A 16,709-nucleotide genomic window follows, 5' to 3' on the forward strand; every position below is an offset into this window, starting at 1 on the left:
CTGAGGGTGTTCTTACAAAATAAGAAATACTGCCCCAATACAAAAACCTCCCATTGAAAGCTCTCTGATTTTTTGTGGGACACTACACACAGAACTAAAGGACGACCCCTTTACCTTGCAGAAAAATGATGGGAAATCCAGAATTATTTTCTCCCACGGGAAGAAATTAGACTGAAGTCTAATTTTGATCAAGAAAACAACTCTCAAGGGAAGGTAAACTCATTTCCCTCCCCACCAATCATTGCATTCAAGTAGAAGCAACTTTTACAAGAGGGAAGCCATAATCTGTTAAAGTCTGGTTTGTTTAATAGGACACAATTGGCTGGTTTTGTTCATTATACCAAGCTATGGTCTGCTAACACAAGGGCTGGATTTGCATAACATACCAAACCAAACAAGCCACATGACTGCTCAGTAGGATAAGTGGGGTAATTCTTGTGTCTTGTCTTTTCCCTTGTTTGATGCCAAATGATCAATTCCTTTGGAATTTGGATTATTGCTTCTGCTGTTAAAAACTAAATTGGGAGCCGCTTTACCTTTCTACCCAGCCCCATAGGTGGACTTTCTTTCCATGTGACTTTTCAGCTATTGCTCAGCTGCAAACAGTAGAAACCATTTCTTCCTTGTTAAACTTGAGATGAAGCCAGTGGTGGGCTGCTCCTGGTTCGGACCAGTTCGCAAGAGCTGGTAGTAAAACCGGTGGGAGGCTCCGCCCACTGACCTGGACGTCATCAGGAAGCTTCTGCGCATGCGCAGAAGTGCATGCACGCTCGCTTCACTCGCACGCGCTGTCCCATTGTGAACCAGTAGTAAAGGTAAGTAGAACCCACCCCTGGATGAAGCATCTCAAAATATTCTGCCAGTATATTACAACCTAAAAATCTCAACCACATTAGTTGCACTTGTGTAATATGCACAATATGTTTACGCCGTTATGACAAACTTTTTTATTAGCATAGTGGTTTAGCTATTTCCAAAAGAGTCCATGGCTACAACACAAACCATGAACATTAACTCCCCCAAAGCAAATATACATTGTGAATGAAGGTAAATATATCTGTCACAAGATAATTTTGTAGGATCCAATTGTGAGTCGGTCACTGAGACCGAAGATTTATTCTTCCAGGTTTTAAAGCCTGTGCTGGAGCCCATCATCAGGGAGAGGAAAAAAAAGAGAGAGAAAAGATCCTTGAGGATGGGCTGCAGCATGAGCTTGAAAACCTGGAAGAATAAATCTTTGGTCCTTTTTTTTTTTTAATTTACATTTATATCCCGCCCTTCTCCGAAGACTCAGGGCGGCTTACAATGTATAAGGCAATAGTCTCATTCTATTTGTATATTTACAAAGTCAACTTACTGCCCCCCCAACAATCTGGGTCCTCATTTTACCTACCTTATAAAGGATGGAAGGCTGAGTCAACCTCGGGCCGGGCTTGAACCTGCAGTAATTGCAGGCTACTGTGTTCTAATAACAGGCTTTACCAGCCTGAGCTATTACGGTCCTGGTGACTGACTCACATTGGGTCCTGCAAAATTATATTTTTAAAGTAGCATGTTTATCTACCAAACAGGTGGGCAAGTGTAAGGTATCTTTAGCAGTGCTTATGCTTGGTCCCCCTGAATTTGCCTCTGAAGATAAGATGTGGCATTTTTTGTTTGATCCATACTGGATTGCCTGGGACCTAGCACCAGAAACATCTCCCTCCAAGCATAACCTTAAAAAAAACTGCTGTTTTCCTGCTCTTTTTTTAGCCTTCCTCAATACCTCATCCAATTTCAGCCAACAATAGTCGAAAAAGGACTAGTTCCTTTCTGCAATAAAGGTAGTCCTGGACTTATACCCATTCGTTAAGTGACCATTCAAAATTACAACAGCACTGAAAAAAGTGACTTATGACCAGTTTTCACACTTACAACCATTGCAGCATCCCCATGATTGGTCACATGATCAAAATTTGAACACTTGGCAACTGGCATGTATTTATGCCCATTGCACTGTCCTGGGGTCGTGTGATTGCCATTTTTGACCTTCCCAGCCGTCTTCAGACAAACAAAGTTAATGGGGGAAGCCAGATTCAATTAGCAACCACATGGTTCACTTAGCGACTGTAGAGTCGCTTAACAACTGTGGCAAAAAAGATCATAAAACTGAGCAAGACACATTTAACAACCACAAGTGAGCCATGAAGCCTTTAGGCTCACTTGTGATTGTTAAATTGAGGACTACCTCGACTTCTAACAAAGCTAGAAACATTGAAGAACAAAAACAACAACACCCAATCATGATTTTTAAAAATGGCAGAGCACTTGCAATAGCCTGAACCCTCAAAACACCATTGTTTGTTTTATTCTGAGGCCAAGACAAAAATCATCTTTCTTTTGAACTCGGAGGAAAAAAAAGGGAACAAGTGGAGTTTTCTCTTGAATTTAAAACACCTAAAGTAGCTGTTTTGCACATTCTTTTATATTACCCATAAGTTTATAAACCATGACAGGATATGAGGAAGAAACAATAGCACTGAAAGTACATTGAAAACTACAGCGAATCAATTGCATAGTTTTAGACTCCAAAGCATTGTTATCCTTTCAGAAGTATTTCCTGGAGAAGGTGGAATGGGATAAAAAGTGAAAGCAATTTCTACAGGAAACAGTCATAATTCTAAACTGCTGCACCATTCACCCAAGTATTAATGTTTCATGATTGCACTCTGGCTGACTGGGTTATTAAAAAGACAGAAAATAAAAGATATTTTCATTAAACAATGGCCTTATCCAGTGTAAAGTGCAGGTTTGTGTTTCTATATTGTCCTTATTTAAACAGTCATTTAAGGGTGAACACCTATAAGCAGAGTCCTGGAACCTGCCTGCAATCTTTGTCCCGTGATCTAACTGGATGGATGGTCTATATGACATTCTGGTTAGCTAGAAAACTGATACTTGGGGGCTGGTTTGATGATTATGAATCCCTGCCCAAGCAATTATGGATCTTATAATTTGTTCTCCCTCAATTCAGTCTGAGGGTGTACCTTGCCTTGCATAATAGCCACATTTTATGAGTTGAAATTGTTCAGTGAATGTTCGATGCCAAAGGTAGCTTGGATATTTTACTGTAGCAGCTGAGAATTAAAAAGAAAATCACTGCAGTACACATTTTTTATTGTCATTGGCCTTTCCCCAATGAAACCACACACGGTCTCTAAATGTCATTTGATGTTTGAAAAGTAAGGGAAGTTAACAAATGACTCCTTCATTTATTTCCCTTGCAGGAAGGTTAGGAAATGGCTTAATGAAACATAAGCAGGTCTGTCATATCAGAAACACGTGCCAAGTCTTTAAAGGAGTGCTAAAGTCAAACCATCAGCTCAATCTACCTCATAGAAATGTTGTCAGGAAGCTAGAATTACTAGAGACTCTTAGGTAAACTACCTTGGTAGACTAGTAGCATAATCAAAAATAATATGAAATCTTTCGTATTTTAACTAATACTGTCTCAATAAGCTACCGGTAAGTTAGATTGTTTCTATCCTGCCTTTAATTTATTTTATTTACTCGCTTTCTCCACCACATAGGAATGCTTCCTGTGAAAGGGGCTACAGCAGGGGTGTCAAACTCGATTAGATTGAGGGCTGCATCAGGGTTGTGTTTGACCCCAGAGGGCCGGGGTGGGTGTGACCATGGTGGGTGTGGTCAGCTCAATGTCACTCATGTTGGGGGAGCCTGTGGGGGCCTGAGCACTCTGCCAGCAAAAATGGGCTCCCAAGCTCCATTTTCGGCTGCAATGGCCTCCTGCAATCTTCTACCAGCAGAAACGGAGCTTGCAAGGCTGCACGTAGCCTCCTGAGCTCCATTTTCACTTGCAGAGGCACCGCGGTCCACTTCTTTGCTATTTCCAGGGTGGCCCCACGGGCCAGATCTAAGCACCCTGAGGGCCAAATCTGGCCTCCGGACTTTGAGTTTGACACCCTTGGACTATAGTGATGTGTACACATTTATGGGTTTTGTAACATCTCCCTTATCCTGTACTCTGAACTGCAAAATCCAGGTGATATAATTTGAAGTTGGTCAATGTGAAGTGTAAACCTTGCATCACTTAAGCCAGTATACCTGGCTTTAAATTAGGCTTTCCTGGTTAGTGTTCCGTCTTATTCATCAAGGGGCATGCATAAGTGTACCTGCGTGCCTACCGTCCCTGTCCTAATATTCCTTTTTTACTTACTCTTTCCATGTATCCAAATCATGTTTATACTTTTACTTGTTATTCTGTATATGATTGACAAATAAATAAATAAAATAAAATAAGTTGCAGAAGACAGGAGGAGAAGCAGAGAAATTCTAGCAGAGAAATTCTAATATCACTGCTGGATGTGGAATGTTTCCATGACTCTCACCTTGCCATTCTATCATGCTATCTTATATTCATAATATCTTGCACTGTGTGTTCAGATTGTAAATGTGATTACAAAGACTTATAGATATTCACTAACTGCTTCAGGATCCTTTGGGGCTGATTTTGCTAGAAACCAAATCCATAAACTAATTATTTATTTAGCATATGATGAGAACATGACAGAAGATAAGTAAACCTATACACACAATCCATAAACTAATTCTGAGATACAGACTTGTTGAAATCTGCTGATTACATGTATTCTTAAGTTTTAAACGGTTTAGGTAGCAGGTGATCATGTGCGTTTGATTTCACAAATCCTACTATGTGATTAAAACAATGACTTGTTGAACATTTCCTGAAATACCAAGTGTGATTCTGTGTCTAAGTCACTAACCAATTACATAATGGCTTAGTCCAAAAGATAAATGACTTGCTCTAAGCATGACAAAGTTGAAATCCAAGCCACACTGGTTTGTATATTTCATTCCATTATCTACTTGAAACAAGAAATACAAGGGAGATTGATTTTGTGGCTGTAGAGATTGGCTGGTGGAGTGGTTTATTAAATAAGCAATGATATTATTTTTTCTGGATTAAAAAAAAGAATGGACTCTTATGACAATTTAAAAGTTTTTTATTCTGGTAGATGTACTTAAGTAATGTTCTCCTTCAAGAGCTTGCTTATCTTAGCCGTGATTGTAGCTATTTATAATCATTGCAAACATTCTCTCTCTCTCTCTCTCTCTCTCTCCCCCTACCTACCTACCTATACACACACACACACACACACACATATATACATACATACACACACACATACACACACCCCGTGTTTCCCCGAAAATAAGACCCTGTCTTATATTTTTTTGAACCCTGAAATAAGCGCTTGGCCTTATTGCCATGCGCTCAAAAGCCCGATTGGGCTTATTATCAGGGGATGTCTTATTTTGGGGGAAACAGGATCTCTCTCTCTCTCTTTCTCTCTCTCTCTCTCTCTCTCTCTCTCTCTCTTTTGTGAGACTACATCACACTCTCAATCCCACATGATACACACAGAAAGTTTGTGCTGGGGGGAGGAGAATTAGATCTCCTATACATCAGATAGGAACCATTTACACTGGTAGTTCAGGAGACATGCAAATACACTTACCTAGATAAAGGGCTAAGGAAATAGAAAAAAATAAAAAGAGGATGTCTACGCTAGTACATAATTTAAACTGCACAGCACATTTGATCTCTTTTCTAAAATTTCATGCTGAATAAGCATCATAGACAGAAAAGAGGGAGGAAAAAGTGTGCTTTTATTATAGTGCCACAGCAAATACCAGTTTTCTTCTACAGTTCCATACTTTATACCACTTGTTTAAAAATCAGGTGTAATTGATTGTCTATTGGTGCCTGGGTTTAGCTTTTGTCCACTCTTCTTTCTACCATCTCCCTTCAATTTAAAAAGGGAGAAAACAGTTAAGCATTTTTGGATGGCTGGTAGGAAAGCAGTGTGTAAAAAGATAATTCCATTTTCCTAGGAAAAAAGGGAAAATGAATGCTGCCCTGAAGCATTTACACTCATGAGAATATTTAAAAACTATTGGATGTGTTTTGCCGTTTTGCTCCAATGGGGGGAGGGAATGTTTGGACTGTTTGGATTTGGAGGGAGGGTGTTGTTGGGGTTTTTTTTTTGCCTAACTAAGCTTCAATAGTGTGTTGGACGTGAATGAATTCATGTGGATTTACATCAAGGAGAATGCAGCAAATATTTTGACTGCAATCCGATATGACGGTTTTCTGTTATCTGGGCACTTGTATAAATGATTATGGTGATTAGCTGGTTGAGTCAGACAGAAGCAGAAGAAAGGCAGAAAATAAATAAGAGAGCATAAAATATATTTGTCCTTTCCTTCAAAACTGAATTGTTAGATGGCACCCAGCAGCTAACCAACCTCTGCAAAATACTTTCATCAAAAAAAACAAAAAAACTTTTTGATTCCCCTGCTGGCTCCACCATTTCAATATTATAACTGCCTTCTCCCCCACCCTTTATTGTTTAGCCTTGAAAAGAGACAATTTAAAGGTGAAAGGAAACAGGATGGCAAGTTTCCAATTTAATGAGCAGATCTGTTTTTTCTTGTTCCAAAAGGCAGGGCTCAAACCAACGGGTTCAATTTCCTGGGGGGAAAAAAAAAGGGGGGGGGGGCTTAATGAAAGATTAGTCAGCATTTCCTGCAGCACTTTCCCTTTGATCCGGGAAAGCAGAAAAAGCTGAGTTAGACTTTCGGTCCGACTGGTCCATTATTGTCCACCCGTTGATTGGAATTGATTTTCCAAGATTCTAGGAGAAAGTTTTCCGAGTCATTCTTGAGGATGGAGCATACGATCCATCTCCATATAAACTATGGGTTTAGTGACTCAGCTATGGATTTTCCATGCTAAATCTGGCATTAAGCAGAGGCTGGGCAGCTATGTATCAACCCTGGGTAAAAAAGTAATAGCACTAGCAATAGCACTTAAACTTATAAGCCGCTTCACAGTGCTTTAGGGCCCTTGCTAAGCGGTTTACAGAGTCAGCCTATTGCCCCCAACAATCTGGGTCCTCATTTTACTGACCTTGGAAGGATGGAAGGCTGAGTCAACCTTGAGCCCTCAGAATCAAACTGCTGGCAGTCGGCAGAATTAGCCTGCAGTACTGCATTCTAACCACTGCGCCACCACAGCTCTTATAATAAATATGTTTTATAGTAAGGATATTTTATAATAAGTATTATTATAATAAGGATGATTTATATCAACCAGAGATTGAATCAGATTCCCTGAAATCTATGATTCTATAGATGTACAACTTCTATGATTTCTCCTGTAACTGGATAGTACTTCAAGCAGCTTTTAGTTATATAGTTATAGCAAATGCAGGTAGAATGTGTGTTAAAAAAGCATCAGAACAATCAAAGAACTAAAGTAAAACATTTAGCTTCAGCAAATATATTCTTATTACTTGTTATTATGACCAGCCACTAAATATTAGCTATCCTGCCTCCAAGGGAGATCTATTTCACAATCTATGATAAAAATGGGAGACTGGCAAGGGGTTCCACCTCTTCCATAAAGAAAGCAGGGGAGATAAAACTATTTAGCCATACTGGAAGGGAATAGGAGAAGCTCTAAGATAAATAATACCTTTGAATGATCAGTTCCCCAAATGTAATGAACATGTGATGCCAATCAGAAAATGAGCAAATGCTGTTCTTTGAAATTGATTCATGCTGTGATAACACTTTTTAAAGTGGTTCTCAGAAACAGAAAAAGAAACTTACCATGTGTGAAGCAAATGAAGAATTTCAAGAACCCTGCTCCTTAGCTCCTGCATCCATAGTTCAGAAGACCTTCTGCAGCAGTTGTATCTGAAAGCAGCATAGATGTAAAGAATAAATAGGGAGAAAGGAGATACCAGGAAATTCCTACAAGGACGGACCTTCATGTAAGTTTCAATTATTTCTTAGGACTGGGGAGACGGTCATTCTGAAGTTTTATGATGGTAAGGACAGCCAATCTTTAGGGCTAATTGAAGGAAAATCCAAAAATATTTTAGCAGGATGCAGCAGTTTAAATTAGTTTTAATGTGTTTTTTTTTGGGTGGTTTCTTTTTGTACATTATGCCTTTTAAATGATTTTTTAAAGGCCTGAGAACGTACAAAAATAGGCAGGGGAGCAAAATCATCTCCTGCATTAACAGATGTAACTAATCAAAGCTCATTTAGCACTGGAACATCTGGAAGACAGAGAAGTAATTCTGGATGCTGTAAGAATATGTTGGTTCTGTATCCTTAGGGTCATATTTTAAAACGGGGGTATCAAACTGGATTTCTTTGAGGGCCGGATCAACATTGTAGTTCTCCTCTATGGGCCGACGGGGAGAGGAAGCGAGGGAGGGGAGATGGGTCAGATGCCTCCTTCAGCACTTTACCGGCCAAAATGGGGTATGGGGGGCAAACATGAGCCCCTTCCACCTTATTTTTGGCCTCCCCGGCCTCCAGCAACACTCTGCCGGGCAAAACGGGCCACACGGAGGCCTCCGTTTTTGGCCGGCAGAGTACTGCTGAAGGCCGGGAAGGCCAAAAATGGGCTGCAGGGGGGGGACGGGACACATGGCCCGTTTTGCCTGGCAGAGGCACTACGGACCGATCCTTTGAAATTTCCAGGCTGGCCCCGTGGGCCGGATCCAGCCTGTGGGCCTTGAGTTTGACACCCCGGTTTTAAAAGGAAAAACTTTGAAAAAAAAAATGCCGGCCCAGGAGCACAAGGAAGTGTGAATGCCATCCCTTTGATGGGCAAACTTTTAAAGATTTATGTGAACTTTTCAATCATTAAAATGTCTGCACCCACGTATGCAGGTGGTAAATAGCACAGTGAAGGGACAAGTAGCCTATTTTGGCTCAGCTGCAATAAAAATAGTACGTATTAGCAAATACATAACACCTTCTGTCATTTAATTTGCAACAGACTGGCGTTTGCTTTCCCGCAACTGCATTTGGCCTCTCTCTTTCCTTGTTTGTACTACATGTGCTTCCAAAGCTAACTCCAGTTGGCACAAAGTTTACATGAACCAGCTTTTTGATGGTGTACAAACTGTACTTGAGAGCAAAGCCATCATAACAGAGCAGAAATCTGCTCTACTCTCAATTTCTTCACTGTTTATGAATTTCCTGGGTGGTACATTTGTTTTTTTAATGTGAATTGGTTTAATTAGGCAGAAGTACCTAAGTTTTTACAAGTCATCACTTTCAGTAGAGAGTACCTTTTCACCCTGTTTTTCCTACATTACAAAGAAATATTTAAAAAATGTTTATTTGTATATCACCATTTCCAGTTAGACAAAATATCCAGAGATTACTGATCATTTATGCAATCCTTCTCAACCGGATACCCTCCAAATAAAAGCAAGATTCAGAGTTCCCAGCAAGCCCATCATCATCCAACTTTCCTTTTTGAGATTAACACTAAGACTCGTAAGATTTATATTTATGGCAATGCTCTAATGCAGATAACCTTATTTCATGAGATCTTCAATATCTCAGTTTTGTTCAGTTGTCTAAAAGTGGAATAAGGTTTTTCCTCTGCAACTCTGTTTAACATGTGATAGCGTATGGACTGAGAAGAGAGGTGGCAAGGATTTTGAATGTTAACTGTTTTGAATTTGAAAGATCCCATATCAAGCTCAAAACATATTTTGAACACAAAATACTTCCCAAATAGTTGAAATGACCCATTTCATGCTTGAAATAGCTGTTTCAAGCTCAAGAAGGATATTTCCATCTTGAAATGGAGTGTTCAGCATTCCAAGTGGTTTGAATTGAATTTCATCACTTTTATGACTTGGCTATACGAGAAATCCAAAACAGGTGGCATCAAAGGAGAAAGTTATTTTCTTGAGGTAGAGCAGCTTCCCTTAGGCCTAGAGCAGAGGTCTTCAAACTTGGCAGCTTTAAGACTTGTAGACTTCAAATCCCAGAATTCTCCAACCAGCATAGCTTAGGGCTATGCTGGCTGGAGAATTCTGTAGGGCTGTACATCGAGTTGAAGGCTAAGCCCTACAGCAACCCACACTGCAATGTCTGAGGGTCTGACCTCTGTGCCTCCATAGCCACTGACAGGCTCACTCACTTAGGAAAGAGTGCAGCCACCACAAATATGGTCTCCACCAGTTCTAACCCATGTGGACAACCCAAAAGGAGACTATGGTTGACAATATCAAATGCCGTGAGAGATCTGGTAACACAAGAAAGATTCACACTCTTCTCATCCAACTTCCTGTAAAGCTTATGCAGGAGAGTTACCAAAGTAGTTTCTGTCCAATGCCCAGAGTTAAGGTTAGGACAGGTGATTCAGTCGGGAGGTTTACAGAGAAGAGGGAATGAATAAAGCACCTGAAGGTAGAACAAAAAGCAATGGGTGGAAACTGATCAAGGAAAGAAGCAACTTAGAACTAAGGAGAAATTTCCTGACAGTTAGAACAATTAATAAGTGGAACGACTTGCCTGCAGAAGTTGTGAATGCTCCAACACTGGAAATTTTTAATAAAATGTTGGATAACCATCTGACTGAGATGGTGTAGGGTTTCCTGCCTGAGCAGGGGGTTGGACTAGAAGGCCTCCAAGTTCCCTTCCAACTCTGTTGTTATATTATATATTATATTATATAAATTGAATTTATTCTCTATTGCTCCACAGGTCAGAGCCAGAATCAATAGCTTAAAACTGCAAGGAAGGGGGTTCTGGCGGAACTTCCTGACTGACCTTTTAGCCAGCAGAATAGTCTGCCACATGAAATGGCAAGTTCTCCTTCACTATACATGTTCAAAGATGCTTGAGGGCCATTAATGGACCCTGCAATGAGCAGCTATTTGGACTAAATTATCTCAAAAGTCCTTTCCAGTGCATATGTTTCTGATATCTCATTCTAAAGAGGCTAAAATGGGAAATTAACATCAGAACCAGTTATTGTGTTATTTAGGAAAGACTTCTGTCCTTACTCACCTTGTAGGCAGGGGGAGGAATATTGTATCAGATACATATTCTGAACTCTAACTGGCTTGTGCATTTGATTTATTAGAGAAGCTTCCTGAGCAATGAATGCTCCTGGAAAGGAACAGATGATGTGTAATTACTTCCTCTACTTCATGAGTTCCATTTGCAATGCCCTTACAAACCCAAGCCATCTGTCTGGTTGCCCAATAAAACTTCTGCAGCCTCCAGTGATTCTGACAAGAGGCAGGGAGAACTTGATAGAGGAGGGAAGACCAAAAGATCAAATTCCCCTATTATCTGTTAGCAGCCTTGGATCGAAAGACACTGCACCACTCAAAAGAGAGTTCTGAAACTGCAGGCATCTCGCTAGAAGATTGAAGAGGGAGGAGAAAATGTCAACCATTCCTGTGGTTCTGACCATGAAGAAAGAGAAGGTAATCGTCACAAAGAAAGAGAAGGTAATCGTCACAGAGATGGAGGAAGGGAGGAAGTGACACCGAGTCAGAAGAGATAGGTCCTATTCCTTCCAGATGAAGAGAGAGAGATGGAGAGGAGGATAGTATGAGAACTCGATTGAGAACTAGAATAACAGTAACAGAGTTGGAAGGGACTTTGGAGGTCATCTAGTCCAACCCCCTGCTCACGCAGGAGATTCTAGGGATACTAGGGATTCAAACCACCAAATTGCTGACCTTTCTGATCAACAAGCTCAATGTCTTAGCCTCTGAGCCACCTAGTCAGGCAAGAGTCAGAGCTTCTCAGAAAAGAGTTATAAAAACAACCAAGAGTCATCCTGCTCCCAGTTTGAAAAGTGTAAGGTCAAATATCTGTTAAACCATAGCAAAGGAAAGAAAAGAAATGCCACAATTAACTGTCATGGGTATAAGAAAACTCCCAAGTTCATGTTGACAAAGGGCAATCAATTGCTGAAGAAAACAGCTTCACCCTCACAGGCAAACTTCTTCTCTAACCATGACATGACAAGTATCTTGGAGGCTTCTCCCAAGTATGAAACTGATGGGCTGATGATTTCTGATAGCAGTACCAAGTATAAATTACTATCGGGCTGATGTGAACATGCTATTATCCACTCTCAAGTCACCCTAATCAAGAAGCTTGATGGATCTTCCCACAGAAGGTCTCAGAATTGGGGCTGCTGAATTATGCCACTATTTTATTTTATTTTATTTTATTTTATTTTATTTTATTTTATTTTATTTTATTTATTTAGTCAAATGTATTTTATGGCAGATACAAGTGTAAACGTAATTATAAATACATGCAAAGGATATGAATAAAAAAAAATTAGGACAGGGACAGTAGGCACGCTGGTGCACTTACGCACGCCCTTTATTCTATCTTATTCTGGTTTTCATGGAATGAATGTATGAGTGAGATGACAAAACTGAGCTGGAAAATAACTGTTTAGTGGAACATCTTATGCAACTGAACAAGTGGGGAGGGTGACAGTGGAGGGAGACAAACTGGTGACATTTGCCAATCTGTCATGTTATCACTCAGAACAAAAATAGTCGATGGGCTATGCCAGAAATATTTTTGTTACTCAAGGAGAAAGATGTTTATTTCGTGAAACAGTTCACTCAGACATGTGAGCCTTTTAGCAGTTTTTATTGCTACAGATCCTTTTAATTAGAGCAGTAATAGACCCCAAAGCATTGTCCAAACTAATTTGTTACTGATATGGTCGGTACTACATGCCCTGTTTTGCAAAAGTCAGAGTTCCCCTTGCAAGACAGCCCAACCTCAAGCCTAGTTTAATAAAACTTGGATTGTTAGTGTTTAGCCCATGATAGGAACACAGAAGGTTGACAGTCTTCCTAAAGTTCTGCTTAATAAATTACTTTCAAACCCACCTATCTATATCTATATTTATATAAAGCATATATGCAATTTTAATGCAAATATTTTCTTTTTTTATATTGCCTCTACTAATTTTGGGTGATGACTAAGTCTTCTCCTTTGGCTAAATCTGTATCTTTTGTCTAGGATACATCATTGTCAGCTTTCATTTCCTACAAATCAAAATATCTGTGTTCAATATAGAATACACAACTCTGACTCCATCTCAGTTACATGAGCTCCACCCAGAGAATATTTGGGCAACGATAGATCCTGGGGCACTGAAAACAATACCAGCATTTTTTTAATGGAAAAACCAAACCCTGATTTTTAGAAATGGCCGTTCCATCCCACTTGCCTGTCATCCACTTCCTCTGTTTATGAGAAGACTGGGCTACTCCAAAAAGAAAGGAAATAAATGAATATAAAAAGCCACAATCATACATGCTGCTGAAACGTTTCCCTCTCCTGATGGCAATAGAACTCTTTTATTTACATGCAGCAAATGAGGCATAAAAAAGGGTATGTAAAATAGCAAGTGAAGAGATGCTTTCCATGTGAATGGTAAATGCAAAATTAATATCTAATTGTGGGAGCAAACTATCTTCTCCAAACATTTTGCAAATCTAATTGAGATGCACACCCAGGCATGCAAAATCCTTATTACATGTGGCACTGAATACTTAAATAGAGGCAAATTGCACTTTTCCATAAACTTGTAGTTAAGGCTTTGTCTTGCCAATTCTAACTGGTTAAGACCAACCAGAACAAGAGGCTGATGATCCTAAAATTGAAGTGTATAATGCATTTTATTTTTCTAGATAGAAATTTCAGAATTTAGGCAGCTTTGCATGTGCAGGTATCTTCTTAGAAAAAGTTCTCTTGTCCTTTCGTGTATCTATTACTCCATTCCAATCTCCCAATATAATACACGATTTATAATCATTCCCAGGCTGAAGGTAATCAACAACTGGCAGATGACCTGAATGAGTTTTACTGCAGGTTTGAAAGGAAACTACAGCCACCTATCTCCACAACCCCCATCTCAGACACACCAACAACAGCCAAGCCTCCTACAACTGACCCCATTTCATTGGGTTCACAACCCCTAGTGATCACAGAAAAGGAAGTGCAGGACCTATTTCACAGACAAAAGCCAGGAAAAGCTCCAGGCCCAGACAAGATAACTCCTTCTTGCTTAAAAGTCTGTGCTGACCAATTGGCCCCCATCTTCACGCATATTTTCAATAAATCACTAGAGATGTGCTATGTTCCTTCTTGCTTCAAACGCTCTACCATCATCCCAGTGCCGAAGAAGCCCACCATCAAGGAACTGAATGACTACAGACCAGTTGCTCTAACATCTGTAGTCATGAAAACCTTTGAAAGGCTAGTGCTTTCCTACCTGAAAACCATCACAAATCCACTCTTAGACCCCTTGCAATTTGCATACCGAGCAAATAGATCAACAGATGATGCTGTTAATATGGCTCTGCACTACATCCTACAACATCTTGAGTCTCCAAAGACCTATCCAAGGGTCCTTTTTGTAGACTTTAGTTCAGCATTCAATACCATCATTCCAGACATTCTTCTAACTAAGCTAAACCAGCTACAGGTACCGGAACAGACTTGTAAGTGGATCACAAGCTTCCTAACAAACAGGAAGCAGCAGGTGAAGCTAAGCAAGATCACATCAAATACCTGTACAATTAGCACAGGGGCCCCCCAAGGGTGTGTGCTCTCCCCACTTCTCTTCTCTCTGTATACCAATGACTGCATCTCCAATGATCCATTTGTTAAGCTACTGAAGTTCGCAGATGACACAACAGTGATTGGTCTCATTCGAGACAATGATGAATCCGCATATAGACGAAAGGTCGAACGACTAGCCTTGTGGTGCAACCAAAACAATCTGGAACTGAACACACTCAAAACCGTAGAAATGGTGGTAGACTTTAGAAAAAACCCTTCCATATTTCCACCTCTCACAATACTTGACAACACAGTATCAACCTTCAAATTTCTGGGTTCTATCATATCGCAAGATCTCAAATGGACAGCTAACATCAAAAACATCATTAAAAAAGGACAACAAAGAATGTTCTTTCTGCGCCAACTCAGTAAGCTCAAACTGCCCAAGGAGCTGCTGATCCAATTCTACAGAGGAATTATTGAGTCTGTCATTTGCACCTCTATAACTGTCTGGTTCGGTTCTGCAACCCAACAAGAAAAACACAGACTTCAGAGGATAATTAGAACTGCAGAAAAAATAATTGCTACCAACTTGCCTTCCATTGAGGACCTGTATACTGCACGAATCAAGAAGAGGGCCGTGAAAATATTTGCAGATCCCTCGCATCCTGGACATAAACTGTTTCAACTCCTACCCTCAAAACGACGCTATAGAGCACTGCACACCAGAACAACTAGACACAAGAACAGTTTTTTCCCGAAGGCCATCACTCTGCTAAACAAATAATTCCCTCAACACTGTCAGACTATTTACTGAATCTGCACTACTATTAATCGTTTCATAGTTCCCATCACCAATCTCTTTCCACTTATGACTGTATGACTATAACTTGTTGCTGGCAATCCTTATGATTTATATTGATATATTGATCATCAATTGTGTTGTAAATGTTGTACCTTGATGAACGTATCTTTTCTTTTATGTACACTGAGAGCATATGCACCAAGACAAATTCCTTGTGTGTCCAATCACACTTGGCCAATAAAATTCTATTCTATTCTAATCCCATAGAATCAACTTATCATACAACATTCTACAAAATTTTTCTTGTTGCTGATTGGGTGCATATATACCAAACAAAAGGGTCTTTTTTGTTTCTATTGTAAGTTCAATAGCAATATATCTTCCGTGAATATCTGCCTCTATTAACTTGGCTGGTATATCTTTTCTCAAATAAACCACTATGCCATGTTTTTTGTCCAAAGCAGAGGCAACAAAATGTTTACCTAACTTTGAGTTTATTAAGTACTTTTGATCTGATAGTTTAATATGCGTTTCTTGTAAGCAAATTACATCATTTCTAAATTGTTTCAAATAATGAAATATTTTTCTTCTCTTCTGAGCTGAATTCAAACCATTGACATTCCAGGTCAAGATTTTATTTGCCATTACTGGCCTGCTGAAGCTTTTGAGCGATCAGCTGAAGATTGCCCTCCCGTATCTTCGGCCGTGCTCCTCCCACCGCTTCTGTAGCAGAATCCTGAACTTTACTTTGAGTTTGTTGCTCCTTTTCTTTACGCTTAAGGGCTCCCCTCGTCAGTCTTTGTTCTTGTGGTTGTTCCTCAGATGGTAACATCACTGGAATCACCTCAGCTTCCACACCCATTTGAGTCTCTTGAATTCTTTTTTCTATTATTTCTACTTCAAGTTTCAGCACGGTGGAAAGAAAATCTTTGGCCTTAAGCACTGTATCAATACGATATCTCCTTCCTTGATAATACACTGTCAAACCAACTGGAACCTCCCATCTAAATTGAATCTGGTATTTCTTAAGTTCTTGTGTAAAAAATGTAAAGTCCTTTCTATCCCTTAACATCTTGGGAGGAATCTCTTTCAAAACCTTCAGCTCCTGTTCTCCTATTTTCAAGTTTTTCTGAAATGCAACTTGCAAAATTTGATTTCTCACTGTTCTTTTCAAAAAATAAACCACAATGTCTCTAGGAAGTTTCTTCTGCCTAGCAATCCAGGAATTAACTCTATAAATTTTGTCAATTTGATAAGCAACCTCTTGTGGATCAAGTTCAATAAATTCAGCCAGAGCTTCTGATAAATTTTTTTTAAATCTTCCCCTTTCTCCTCATTCAAGCCCCTAATTCTCAGAGCTCCTTCCATCATTCTATACTGCATCACCACCACTTGATCTTCATTTTTGTCCAATTTAATTTGCATTCCCCCCATTCTATTT

At 39.7% G+C, this 16,709-nt stretch overlaps 1 protein-coding gene across 3 annotated transcripts in view; it reads right to left on the reverse strand.

Annotated features, from left to right (window-relative positions):
- Positions 1-16,709, reverse strand: part of PAK5 (p21 (RAC1) activated kinase 5) — a 154,473-nt gene that overhangs the window by 120,818 nt on the left and 16,946 nt on the right. For all 3 annotated transcript variants that reach the window (XM_058181432.1, XM_058181440.1, XM_058181423.1), the window contains exon 2: positions 7,699-7,785. The gene's annotated coding sequence lies outside the window, so the exon portion shown is untranslated. The remainder of the gene's footprint in view (positions 1-7,698; positions 7,786-16,709) is intronic.

The sequence above is a fragment of the Ahaetulla prasina genome, chromosome 1 (assembly GCF_028640845.1).
Source record: "Ahaetulla prasina isolate Xishuangbanna chromosome 1, ASM2864084v1, whole genome shotgun sequence".
NCBI classification, from domain to species: Eukaryota; Metazoa; Chordata; class Lepidosauria; order Squamata; family Colubridae; genus Ahaetulla; species Ahaetulla prasina.